The sequence below is a fragment of the Grampus griseus genome (genome assembly GCF_964374135.1).
Source record: "Grampus griseus genome assembly, chromosome: 6".
In the NCBI taxonomy this organism is placed as follows: Eukaryota; Metazoa; Chordata; class Mammalia; order Artiodactyla; family Delphinidae; genus Grampus; species Grampus griseus.
In genome coordinates, this window is record NC_139000.1 from 103553828 (window position 1) to 103566243 (window position 12416).

The 12416-nt window shown below is 49.3% G+C and overlaps 1 protein-coding gene across 1 annotated transcript in view; it reads left to right on the top strand.

The window, feature by feature from the left end:
- The first annotated feature begins 206 nt into the window (after positions 1 to 206).
- The window catches only part of PTK2B (protein tyrosine kinase 2 beta), a 128722-nt gene continuing 116512 nt past the window's right edge, over positions 207 to 12416 (top strand). Inside the window, exon 1 of the mRNA XM_082656806.1 lies at positions 207 to 332. The gene's annotated coding sequence lies outside the window, so the exon portion shown is untranslated. The remainder of the gene's footprint in view (positions 333 to 12416) is intronic.

Below are 12416 nucleotides of genomic sequence, written 5' to 3' on the forward strand. Positions count from 1 at the left end.
GCGTGGCAGAGATGGCCCCCCATCTCTGGGCACGTGCAGCTCCGGAAACTGGCGGCGGCGTCTATTTCAGAGTTTATGGTAAGAGGCTGGAGCGGCACACGCTCGGCACCGCAGACAACACACCCCACCCCTTAAGGAAGTGGGGAGGAGAGCAGCAGGGGTGTGGTTAAGTCGGAGAAGGAGAGGGGAAAACACAAACCTGTCAGCGCTGTTTCTCAGCGGAGGCCTCCGGAGCCGCCGCGCACCCCTTAAGAAGAGCCCCTCACCTGCCGCCGCCCCGCCGCACCTGGCCGAGCCGAGGAGCCGCCGCCGCAGTCGGCGCTTCGCTCCGTGTGAGTCCCCTCCCGCGATCGCAATCGGGGCTGAGCGCCCAGCCAGAAGGTGGAGGCTGGACGAGGCGGGAGGGTCGGGGTGACTCTGGGATTGCGGGGACCCGGACGGGACCGGGAGCCGCGGACCCAGAAGTGGGCGCTGCGGCGTGGGGCGCTCCCGGGGCCGGCGAGCCCTCCGCGAAGGGAGAGGGATTCCATTTTTGGAGTTAATTTGAGACGAAAGGGTGTTTTTCCCTCTTAGTTCTCTTATCAGACAGGGGAGGATGGGTGTGTGTGGGGGGGGTGATGGGAGGGCACAGAAAGGCCGCCTCCCTCTAAAGGTCGGGCCAGAGAGCTTTCAGAATCCAACTCTTCAACTCCTGCCTTAGAGCCTCTGCCGCTTCCTCCTTTGCCCCCTGCCGTGCCCTTCAGCTCGCCCACCCTGCTCACATTCCCACGCACACCCCACTGCGCTCCCCGCCCCCCAGAGGGCATCTTCTGAATCAAGCGCCGACTGGAAGCAAGCAGGGCTCTGCAGGGGGGTAGAAGCAGAACTCTGTGCGTGCGTGTGTGCGCGTGCGTGTGTGTGTGTGTGTGTGTGTGTGTGTGTGTGTGAGTGAGTGCCTGTGTGTTGTGGGGACTAAAGTTAACGCTCGCTGCCACCCCGGGTCTTTGTGACATTACTTCGGAATGCCCCTAAAGGGTTAAGTTCTGTGCCGCCTTCTCCTGTCAGGCTGTGCGTGGGCAAAGCCTTGGGTGGGTGAACAGGCAACATATGGGTGCTGTTCTGAGCCCACCGAGCCCCACCACCTGCCCTAAACGTCAGCCATCTGACACTTGCGTCTCCCCACACGCCAAGCTTGGAGCTCAATCCAATTAGGCTTCTCCAAGGGGTCAGGGCGGGGAGAAGGAGAGCCAAATTTTGGACACACAGGGGGCATTCGCCAGGGGCGCTCAGAAACCAGAAGAGGAAGAGCTTTCCCCCGACCCACAGCTGGACGTGAGCCCTCGGGGCAGTTGGTTCGAAAAGATCAGGGAAGGGACACAAGGAGGCTCCTCCCTTGAGGGCAAGGAATGCAGGTGTGAACCTAACCCCAGCCTTTCACAACTCCTCTGGGGGAGGGCGAAGAGGAAGCAGAGACAAAAAAGTGTGTGAAAATGGAAGGAGGGAGGGAAGTAGTCACATGGAGAGATCAGCTCTGGCATGACACTCTGCTCTCATTCCTTCATTCAATAAGCATTGGCTGACTTCCTACCTGAGGCCAGGTGCTGGCGCTGGGCATGGGAGACCAGGGTGTGTGGGACCCAGCCCTGCGCCCCGAGCAGTGCTGTGGGGAGGGAGGGAACAGGTGCTGACCAGCCCAGTGCTGGGGGCTGTGGGTGGAGCCGGTCAGTGTGTCCAGGAAGGCTTCCTGGCAGAAGTGACTCTAAGTGGAGACCTGAAGGATTGGTAGAATTAGCCTGGGAGGGAAAGAGGGGCATAAACGGCATAGGGCACAGCAAGTACTGAGACCTGAGGCCAGAAGCAGCGGGATGAACCCAGGAAACTGAAAGTAGCTTGGGGTGTTCAGCACGTGGAGAGTGCAGGGGTGAGTTGAAGCTGGAGAGGTGGGAGAGACAGCTCCAGAAGGGCCTGCTCTGGCTGCCATGGCAACTCCTGTCACTTGGGCCCTAGAGCCAGCAGCCTCCGACTTGACTCAAGGGTGCAGGGCCGCCAGATTTAGCAAATGACAAAGTGAGAGAGTGGCATGGACAAGTATACACTACCAAACGTAAAACAGATAGCTAGTGGGAAGCAGCAGCATAGCTCAGGGAGATCAGCTCGGTGCTTTGTGACCACCTAGAGGGGTGGGATAGGAGGGTGGGAGGGAGGGAGATGCAAGAGGGAAGAGATATAGGAACATATGTATATGTATAACTGATTCACTTTGTTATAAAGCAGAAACTAACACACCATTGTAAAGCAATTATACTCCAATAAAGATGTAAAAAAAAAAGAAAATACAGGACACTCAGATTTGAATTTCAGATAAGCAATGAATATTTGTCAAGTATAACTATGTCCCGTGCAATCTTTGGGGCATACTTATACCAAGACATTATTCACTGTTTATCTGAAATTCAAATTCAGCTGGACATCTGGTATTTTATCTGGCACCTGTCCTCTAGGGGGAAGCTGAGGATGCTACAGTGCTGGGAAGTGAAGGGTAGGTAGTGCCCAGGCACCAAGGGAACAGTCTCAGGACATATTATCTTTTTTATTCTTTTTTTATTATTTTTAAAAATTTATTAATTTTTAATTAATTTTTATTGGAGTATAGTTGCTTTACAATGTTGTGTTAGTTTCTGCTGTACAGCAAAGTGAATCAGCTATACATATACTTATATCCCCTCTTTTTTGGATTTCCTTCCCACTTAGGTCACCACAGAGCACTGAGTAGAGTTCCCTGGGCTATACAGTAGGTTCTCATTAGTTATCCATTTTATGCATAGTATCAATAGTGTATATATGCGAATCCCAATCTCCCACTTCATCCCACGCCCGCCGCCCAGGACATATTATCTTGTAACCAATCCTCCTAGATTCCACTTTGGGGCTCCTTCACTGATTGAGCATGTTATTTCTTAAAATCAAAAGAAAGACAGTTCCTTGTCTTTGGAGCCCCGTGAACCTGGATTCAAATGCCAGCTTTGCCACTTGCCTGCTGTGAGGCCTTACGTAAACCACTTCACTCCTTGGAACCCCAGAATCTCTTTTCAGAAATGAGGATAAGAGTATCTGTTCGTTCAGGTTGTGGGGTGGATCCGTGGTAACGTATGTAAATTGCCCAGGGAGTGCTGAAGAAAAAGTGGTAGATGTTAATCTTCCTAGCGCTTTCACAGGGGTAACCAAAGTAGCATCCCTGAAGTGCTTGGGGCTCGTTTATTTGTTTATATTTATTGAGCACTCAGAGGTTGCAGGGGAAGTACGTGGTGGAGGTCCTTCTCCTAGTGAGACAGTGGGTTGGCTCCTGAGCAGAAAGGGAGAGCTTGGGGCAGTTTTTCAGCTTTGTCAATGACTTCCTTCCCAGATGCCCTGGAAGACCCTGGGGAAGGGGTGGCCATAACTCAAAGTTGAATTAACTGAAAGGAAATGTGAATGAATTAGAAGGGAGAATCCAGGTAACACACTAAGCACAACGGACACAGACAAATGCACCATAAAATTTAGCTGTCAATATTCCCATTTTTATAAGGAGTACCTTATTAGAAAAATAGAGCTCAGGGGTAGAAGAAGTAAGGATGCCTTGTTTTCACTTTAATGGGGGGCATTTATAAGAGCGAATTAGGGGGCCTCCTAGAAGGGAACCTGGAGGGAGTTAAGAATTTGTTAAGAGAAAGAGGAAATGGAAAGTGTGTTTCCCTTGTGGAAACCACTGGGTTACAAATGGTCCCTCTTTCCAGTGGCTAAATCTCCCTACCCCCCTGCCCAGTGGTAAGCATTTTGTCCCCAGTTCTTTAGAGCAGCATTTGCCACACAGTGTTCGGAGAAACTCTCTGCCATGAGATAGTTACAGGTGTTGCACTGGTGAAACGCTCCAATGAGCCCACTCTCGGAGATTCGTCCTGCGTATTTGTATGATCAAGGCTATGGTCAGTTCCTCAGAAAAGACACCTGTATCGCTGGACTTACTAGCATCCCCTAAATTTGACTGTAGACCCCTTTTAGTGGGTTTGGGGGACACCTACTACCATCTCAATGGAAATGGCACTCCACTCCTACTGACTGTTGATGTAGTTGCAGTTCTGGAACCAAAAAGATCTTTCTGCGGACATTACTCATCCCATAACTCTAGCCTGGACTTAGTAGTGTCCAATTTACCGAAGATCTTCAGGGACCGAAGCCCCTGTCCCAGCATCGCTCATCCCTCACAGACACAAACCCCCACTTGTGTCAGCCTAAATCTTCCTACCACAGTTCACACCCATTTCCCATTGTTCGGAGGACCCTGGAAGAGTATGTCCCTCAGCATGTAGCCCTCCAGGGTATGGCAGTCATTCCATGTGTTCTTAATATTGTTAAGGAAAGTACAATTGAGGCAGGCGAGGGGAGGAAGCGTCCCTTGGGTGAACCCCGAGTGGTAGGTGTCCTATTCCTACTTTTCTCCCTGCCCAGAAGGCTCATAGGCTCGGGACTCTGTGGCCCTGGCCTCCCAGATGAATGGATCTCTGAGGTGGCCGGAATAAAGATGGACAATTGCTGAGGTCCTTGGGCAGAAAGGATGGTAATTAACAGAAGTTCTTGCTGGCTCCCCGATCAAGAATTTCTCTTAGACTCTGGGCCAGTTCTAGGGTAAAGGGGGAGGAGCAAGGAGAGTGGTGAGAGTCTCCAAAACATTAGCGTGGTTGGTGGTCCGGTGGTCCAGCGCCCGGACTTGGTCAGTCAGCCTGGGTTCCAGCTCTGGCTCTGGGTCTCATCGTATGACCTTGGCTAAGTCGTGTAGCCCTCTCTTCCTCGTCTCTGAGATGATGACAGGGCTTTTTCTGAAGGTATACCAGGAGTAATATTCCAAATATCAACAGCCACTAAGGCGTGGGCAGGGATCTAACAGAACTGAGCCTGCTGTGCCAGTGGTCACAGGGAACCTAGGAGGTGGACGAGGCAGGCAGGCAGTCAGGGCCCTGGCGGCGGGGGTGGGGGGGCGACATTCACAAGCTTGGGTGGACTAGTCCAGTATTTTAATGTCCCAGATGGCCCTATGCACCAGCTTAATAACCTTGGCTGTGCATAACACATTCAGTCCTTTTTCAGGCACACAGTAGGCACGCAATGAATGTAGCTCTCCTTGTCATTCTGTTTCATACTTTGAGTTGATCTGAGCTGGTGGGGAAGGGCCATTTTTTCCCCCCTGGGGAAAAAGGCCGTGTTTTGAGGGGCAGACGTGGGCTTCTCCTGTGCATCAGGTACAAGACAGAATTTGCTTCTTGCCCCCAACCTGCATCCCCACGCCCCACCCGCAGTGCACTGTGTCTGTGACAGCCTGGCCTGATAGCTCTGTAGCCAGCAAAGAGCCTTTCTACTGCTGCCCACCAGACACTGGCGTCCGCATGGCCACTGAAGGCGCTCAGAGGGCTGACAGGCAGGGGAAAATGGTGGTTTCGGTTTCCGGGGTTCTAGGCACCCGGCACGAAGCTCTGATCCATGCGAGGGGGCGGCAGTGGGGCAGGGCGCAGCTCTTTTGAGTCACTCTGCCATTTCCCAAGGTATAATTATTACTCACGATGACGGTTTGATTAAGAGAGCAGGCTGGAGACTGTGTATTCCGATGCACTTTTTACCTAGACACGAGGCGTGGGTTGATAGGAGTGCAGGATTTTGTCTCCAGGTGACCCTCTAGGTGGGCTGCGGATGGGCCGCAGACCCCACCCAGCTCTTACCTTGCCCAGCACTAAAGGCAGTGGTCAACGTGATTAGAGCTAATCAACCACCACCAAGGCCGTGGAAGGGGAGCCTTCCCCTTTTCTATCCTGGTGACAGTTCACTAACATTTTCCTCCTCTCCCGTCACCTTCTTCCCTTTTTACGTCCTGAAATCCACGCACGCAGAACCTGGCACCATCTCTCACTGGACAGGAGCTCAAAGGAATGTTCTCGCCCGGAGTTTAGTGCTTGCTGCTGGGTTTAGTTCTTGACTCGTGGACTAGTGTCCCCTTCAATAGGTCAATTTTCCCAACAACTTTGAGGGCCCCAGGACCGCAGTCCCCCTGTTTCATGCCCTTTCCTTCTCTAAGGGTCTTCCAGCTGCCTCTCAGACTCCCCAGTAGTTGCAGTCCCACTGGGACACATGTGGGCCCATTGGGAATTCTGCCCTGAGTTCGGATTTTGCTCTTCTGGGGGAGGGGTACCATTTCCCACTGGTGAGGGAACCGTCCTTCCTCTGGTCCCTTCTGGGGGAGGGGTACCACTTCCCACTGGTGAGGGAACCGTCCTTCCTCTGGTCCCTGCCACTGGGAGCATCACGTGTGTTTCTGGTTTCTAAATAAGTGTCAACTGTCTTGTCCTCCCCCGCACCTAGCCTCGAGCACTCTCTTTGTTCTTCCGGAGCTTTGGGGGTGAGAACCCAGCTCCTCTCCCTGGCTCAGGTGTACGCTCTCCCCACCCCCAGTTCCAGCTCCAGGCAGGTTATCAGAGATCTGATACTCCAGCACCTTCGAAGATGCTCTTACCGGCATCGGTTTACCTTTGGTCTGCTATATACACGGATGCTGGGCACGGAAACATGGCCATGTCCATTTAGGCAGCTGTGAGTGGCTGTCCCGAGCTGAAGTTCTCAAGCCCCCAGCTCAGTGCTGGCAGATTGGCAGGCTGGGTGAGTGGACAGACGGTCAGGGGTCAGGAGACACGGCTTTGGTCTAGATTCTTCCAGTTGCTAACTGTGTGACTTTGGGTAAGTCGCTTCACTTTTCTCATTTGAAAATGAAGAAATAGTACCGCATCCCTGATAGGGTCGTTGAGCGAAACACTTGGCTTATGTGAAAATGCCTCATAAAGCACTGCTGGGCAGGATCCCTGGAAGGATGAAGAGTTTGGGTCAGAATGACGTGGGTTGAGTCTTGATCTGTCACTTTCTCCTTGGTTGACATTGCCTAGTTATGTAACCCCTCGGAGCCTGAGTTTTCTCACCTGTGACTCATTCTTGGCATTTGTTCAATATTTCTCCCCTCCTTCAGCCCCCTCGTCACTCAGAGTATATAATCTTTCCCTGCGTTTGAGGGACTGTATCTGTCCTCAACGAGTTTACAGTCTGCTTGGGGATGTAATACATAAAGATAAATAACGGTAAGCCAAGATGGGGACTTTTGGTGCCATAAAAGAGGCACCAATAAAGTGCTATATGAGGTCAGAGAACAGAGAGAGTTCTTCTTTCTGGGTTGTCTTGGAATGCTTCTTGGAGGAAGGGGCATTTGGAAAAGCTCCCAAAGGATATCTAGCGTATGGCCACGGAAACTTGGAACAGTGGTTGTGGTCAAAGAGTGTAAATAGAAGGGAGGTGGCGAGGCATGATTTGAATGACTCATTTTGGCTGGAGCCAAGAGTACCAAAGGGCGATTAAGTTAAGGGTGGAAACTTACATAAGGCTCAAACATGGTGGCTGAAGGGATTGGACATCATTCTGAAGGCTGTAGGGAGCCACTGGACTTTACTCTAAAGGCTGCAGAGAGCTCTTGAGATATGAACTTGGGTGAAGGGGGCATGATCAGATTTGGGCAGCAGTGTATAAAGTGGATCAGAGAGTAAAGAGCTTGACCTCAAAGGAGGGGCATGTGGGAGTCTCGAGAGTCTGGATAAATTCTGTAATCTGGGATGATTTGTGGGTCCTGGAGAATATCTGCTGGTCAATCAGAGGCTTCTATGTTCTCTGAGTTGAAATTGGTCCTTACATGGATTTAAAAGATGTAGGGTTTATGGGAGCATCAAATTGTTTAGGTTATGTAAGTAATTTGTCATTCCCCTTAATCTTCTCCTTCCTCTGTGTTCTCAGTTCATAGGTAAGCCCTTTCCCATGGACCTCATCTTTGGTAGCAATGCACTAAGTGTCAGCCTGTCTAGAGGTCTCATGGCAGCCTCTGTATAGCAGCCTCCTGGAGAGTCATGCACTTCAGTCTGCCGCCCCCTTATCCACCGTCGTCAGTTCAGACAACTCCTGGTCTCCCCCTCCTGTCTGACCCTCCTCCCTTGCTTCAGCTCTCCACTTCCAAGAATCTGTAAGAGTAACTCTAAGAGTTTCCACTTGAGTAACTCATCTTCAATGTTACAAGTTGAAAACTAAACTCATCGTTTTCTTACACCAAACTGTCTCCTTCTGGCATCCCTCCTGTTCATGAAGTTGTAGTTCTCCCAGACGCTCAGGTCAAAAACCTTGGAATTATCTTCCCTTTCTCCTCTGCTTTTATCTTACCCATCACTAATCCTGCAAATTCTTTCTTCATGCCTCTCATTCCTTCCCTCCCTTTTCCATGCCCCTACCCTAGTCTGACCCATATTACCCAATATCACCTGATGTTACCTAAGAGCCTCTCCTTATTTCTAGTTCCCTCAGAAGCTCCTGTGCCTCTAGGCAAATCCAGATCCCTTGCATTTACTGTTTAACGCCCTCTGTAATCTGACCTTCATTTACCTTCTCTTCTTACTTCCCCATACTTTCCAAACTAAGCCCTTCACCCCAGCTAGCCTGGTCTGCCCACTGGTCTTCATCAAACCTCTGCCCAAGTCCTCTGTCCTGCCTGGACCACCTAGCCCCTTCTACCTTCTTCAATCAGACTCCTCCCCCAGGCTCAGATCAAGCCCCTCCCACTCTTTTGTTCTTCTTCCAAACTCCCTCAGATTCCAAGGATTGGGAATTCCTTGTGCCTCCTTCTTTACATGCTCCTGCCTGGCTCCCCAGGGCCAGATGTGATCTTCCTCATTCCCTGTGCCGGGCTTCACAACAGCCAGTTGCAACAGAGCAGGACCGCATTCTCCCCCAGGTTCGGGATGCTATCCTGGCCTCTTGGGGCGTGTGGAGGTTTCCTAGAGCCCAGAGAGAGGGAGTGGGCGATTTAGAGCGGGAGCTTGATACTCCCTTTGCTGAGCTACTCCTGTGTCTAACCCATTGGATCCTTGCCTTCTTCTCCCCCCTCATCCTCCTGCTTCTGGAGCCCCTTCTGGCCAGGCTGAATGACAGGAGAAAAACAGGGAGTAGGAAAAAAGGCAGGGAGCCTTGGTAGAGGGTGAAGTCGCTTTTGGGATACAGGAGAGAGATTTGCAAGGCAGAGGTTGGCAGTTTTTAGTGACCTGGACTTCCACCCACCTGTGCACAGGCCTGGGGCTTGCCGTGGTGGCTGCACTCTGAGCTGTCCAGAGGGTGGCCCTCCGTTGTCCCCAGAGTGGCCTCTGAACCTTCTCCCTCTTTCTTTACCTGATTCTCTGTCTAGTAAAACCCTTCCTGTACCTGCTTGCTAAATGCTTAGCTGCCAACCTGTGTTCACTCCCAGGGAGAGGTGTGGCGACAGAGAGAGCGCTACCCAGGGAGCAGACCCAGGAAGTCACTGCTCTGTCACCTTCCTGCCATGTAACCTTGGATGAGTCACCTGGGTGGGCCAGTTCAAGCCTCAGGGTTTTCATTTGTACTTAGCATAACGGGGTTTGGGACTTCTTAACTAGAGGAGAACTTTCTTCGACATGGATCTTAGGTTAAAGCCCAGTGTGTAAACCAGGTTAAAGTAGATCTTGCCAGGGTTGAAGCGGGGAGGGCAGGTGCCTGCCAGGCCCTCTGCCCTTTCCACAGTGACCCCTGGACCCTCCTGCCTCGCGGGGGGACCAGATCATCTGGGATCCTCTCCAGGCCTCCAATTCTTGAAGCCCTCATTGTTTATGAGTCTAAACACACATACACTGGAGAATGGGTCTAGATGCAAGTGGATTCAGTAAAGAATGATATCAAAATAAGGAATACAACCTGGGGCATGGCGTGTGTATGTGCCAGGGGTGAGGGGGGATTGCATACATGAGTGCCCTGGGAGAAGATGCATAATTTTCACCTCTGAGCAAATGCACATGTTTACGGGAAGAAAGTCCAAAGCTTTCATCTGAGCTCCAAGGAACTTACGGCCCCACCAAATATTAAGAACGACCCACAGGTTTCGTAATCAATTTTACAAACCTTTCATAGAAATGACCTCAAACTTAAGCTCCGTTTTAACTCGGTTGAACTAGGCTGTAAGCTCTGTTGAGGTCAGAACCGTGTCTGTACTTAGAGTCAGAGGGACAGATGGTGCCTGACAGTTGACATCTGATATATACACGTGTGCCTCCTGATAAGGAGGATTGTGTAAAAAACAGCTAATGTAAATCTGTAAACATTTCAAAATATTTAATATGATTTTAGCGACGCATGTTTTAAATCACATACTATATAAAATAATACATTACATTTAAAATATGGCTTTTCCCCAACTCTCCCTGTTTATGAAACAGCCAGCGCCTGACTCACATCTTGACATCAGTGCCCTTCTCATCGCTAGAACCCCTTTTTGAATCATCTGTGTTCTGGCTTATATCATTGTCCCTACAGTCTAAAGAGAGTTTGCTATTTCTTATTAACCCAGCAAGTGTTTATTTATATTTTTTAATAACAGCTTTTTGGAGATAGAATTCACATACCATAAAATTCATCCTTTAAAATTGTACGGTCCTGTGAATTTTGGTATCTTCACAGAGTTGTGCAACCATCACCACTATCTAATTGCAGGATTTTTTTTTTAATCACTCCGTAAGAAACCTTGGCGCATCAGCCGTCACTCCTCATTCTCCCCTCCCCCCAGTCCCTGGCAACCACTAATCTACTTTCTGTTTTTTGGATTTGTTTATTCTAGACATTTCATATAAATGGAATCACGCAACATTGTGGGTCTTTTTGTGACTGGCTTTTTAATGCAATGTTGTTAAAGTTTACCCATGTCGTAGCATGTACTGGTCCTTCATTCCTTTATATTGCCAATTAATATTCCATTGTATGTATATTCCACATTTTGTTTAACCATTCATTAGTTGACGAACACTTGAGTTGTTTCTACTTTTTGACCATTATGAGTAATGCTGCTAGGAATATTCATGTACAAGTTTTTGCACAGGCATATGTTTTCATTTCTCTTAGTTACATACCTAGCAGTAGAATTGCTGGCTCATGTGATAACTATGTTTACCATTTTGAGTAATGGCCAAACTCCTTTCCATAGCAGCTGCACCATTTTATACTCCCGTCAGCAACGTGTGATCGTTCCCATTCTCGTTAACACTTGTTATTGTCTGTAATTTTGATTTTAGCCATCCTAGTGGCCATGAAGTGGTACCTTGTCGTGGTTTTCACTTGTATTTTCCTAATGACTGATGATATTGAGCATCTTTTCATGTACTTATTGGCCATTCATATGTCACTTTGGAAAAACGTTTAATCAAATCCTTTAGAAGGTATTTCCTTTTGATGTCTACAGTATAACTACTTAATGCATTGCTTTTTGGAAAATGATCTTTTACAAAATTCAGCACTTATAATTGTGAGGCTATGCCCCCAAGCAAAGTTACTGAATCTATATTATAGTACTGTGCTTCCTTTCTTAGAAAAACAATTCTATCAGGTGACGTTTGTAAGCAGCCCAAACTAGCATTTATTGTAGTGATGTCGGGCTAATATTTTTTCCCAGGCCGTATATTTTTGTTCAAAATAGGGTAATCATGAGAGCAGCCCATAAAATGAAAGATTCTAAAAGGGCTAGCATATAAACTTCCTGTTTTTGTGACAGATAATTTGGGGAGGGGAAGAGCATACATGATATTGAAAATAGATGGATGGACGAATAACTTTAGGAATAAATGAATGAATGAATGAACAAAGGAAGGAGTGCAAGCTGGTGAGACAGTCAATCAAGCAACCACACCAATCTGTCCCTTTTTATTTCGTCTTTATTCCCATGGAGAAAACCAGCTAATAAAGACTAATAAAGACTCTTTATTAGTCTTCTCTAAAATGGAGAACCAGAGTCTGCCCAGTTTCTGGAAGTGGTTGAGAAACGCAAAGATCACATAACGTGACTGAGTGGTTGAGGGTTATAAATTGCTGGAGCAGGACCTTTAGGGATATGATGTGGTGCAAGGCTTTTCTTGGGTTTGCCCCATTCAGGCCTCGAGTCCACTGCTGCCCTTCCCACTAGCGTGAGGACTGGGGGTATCCGGCGCTGGAGGCCTTTCCCCCTCCCTTCTCGGGAGTGGGACAGTCTGACCATCTCAGAAATCACACTCCCTAGGGATTCACCAGCAGATTCCTCCGAGAGGGACGGCCCTGTCCATACTTCCCCTCCAGTCTTCTCTTAAGAAGACACATGTGAGCTGGAGAACTCTTACCCCTGAGTTTGGGGTAAGAGTGAGGAAAGGAAAGATGAAGATTGGCGGGCAAGAGGACCAGAGTGGAAGCTGTGGCCAGACGTGTGAAGAAGTGACAGGCATGGACAACAGCTCGAGAGGTGGCTTTTCGAGGCCCAGACCCTGGAGGGGGCATAAGTGACAGATGAGACTGCTCTTTAGAAAGAC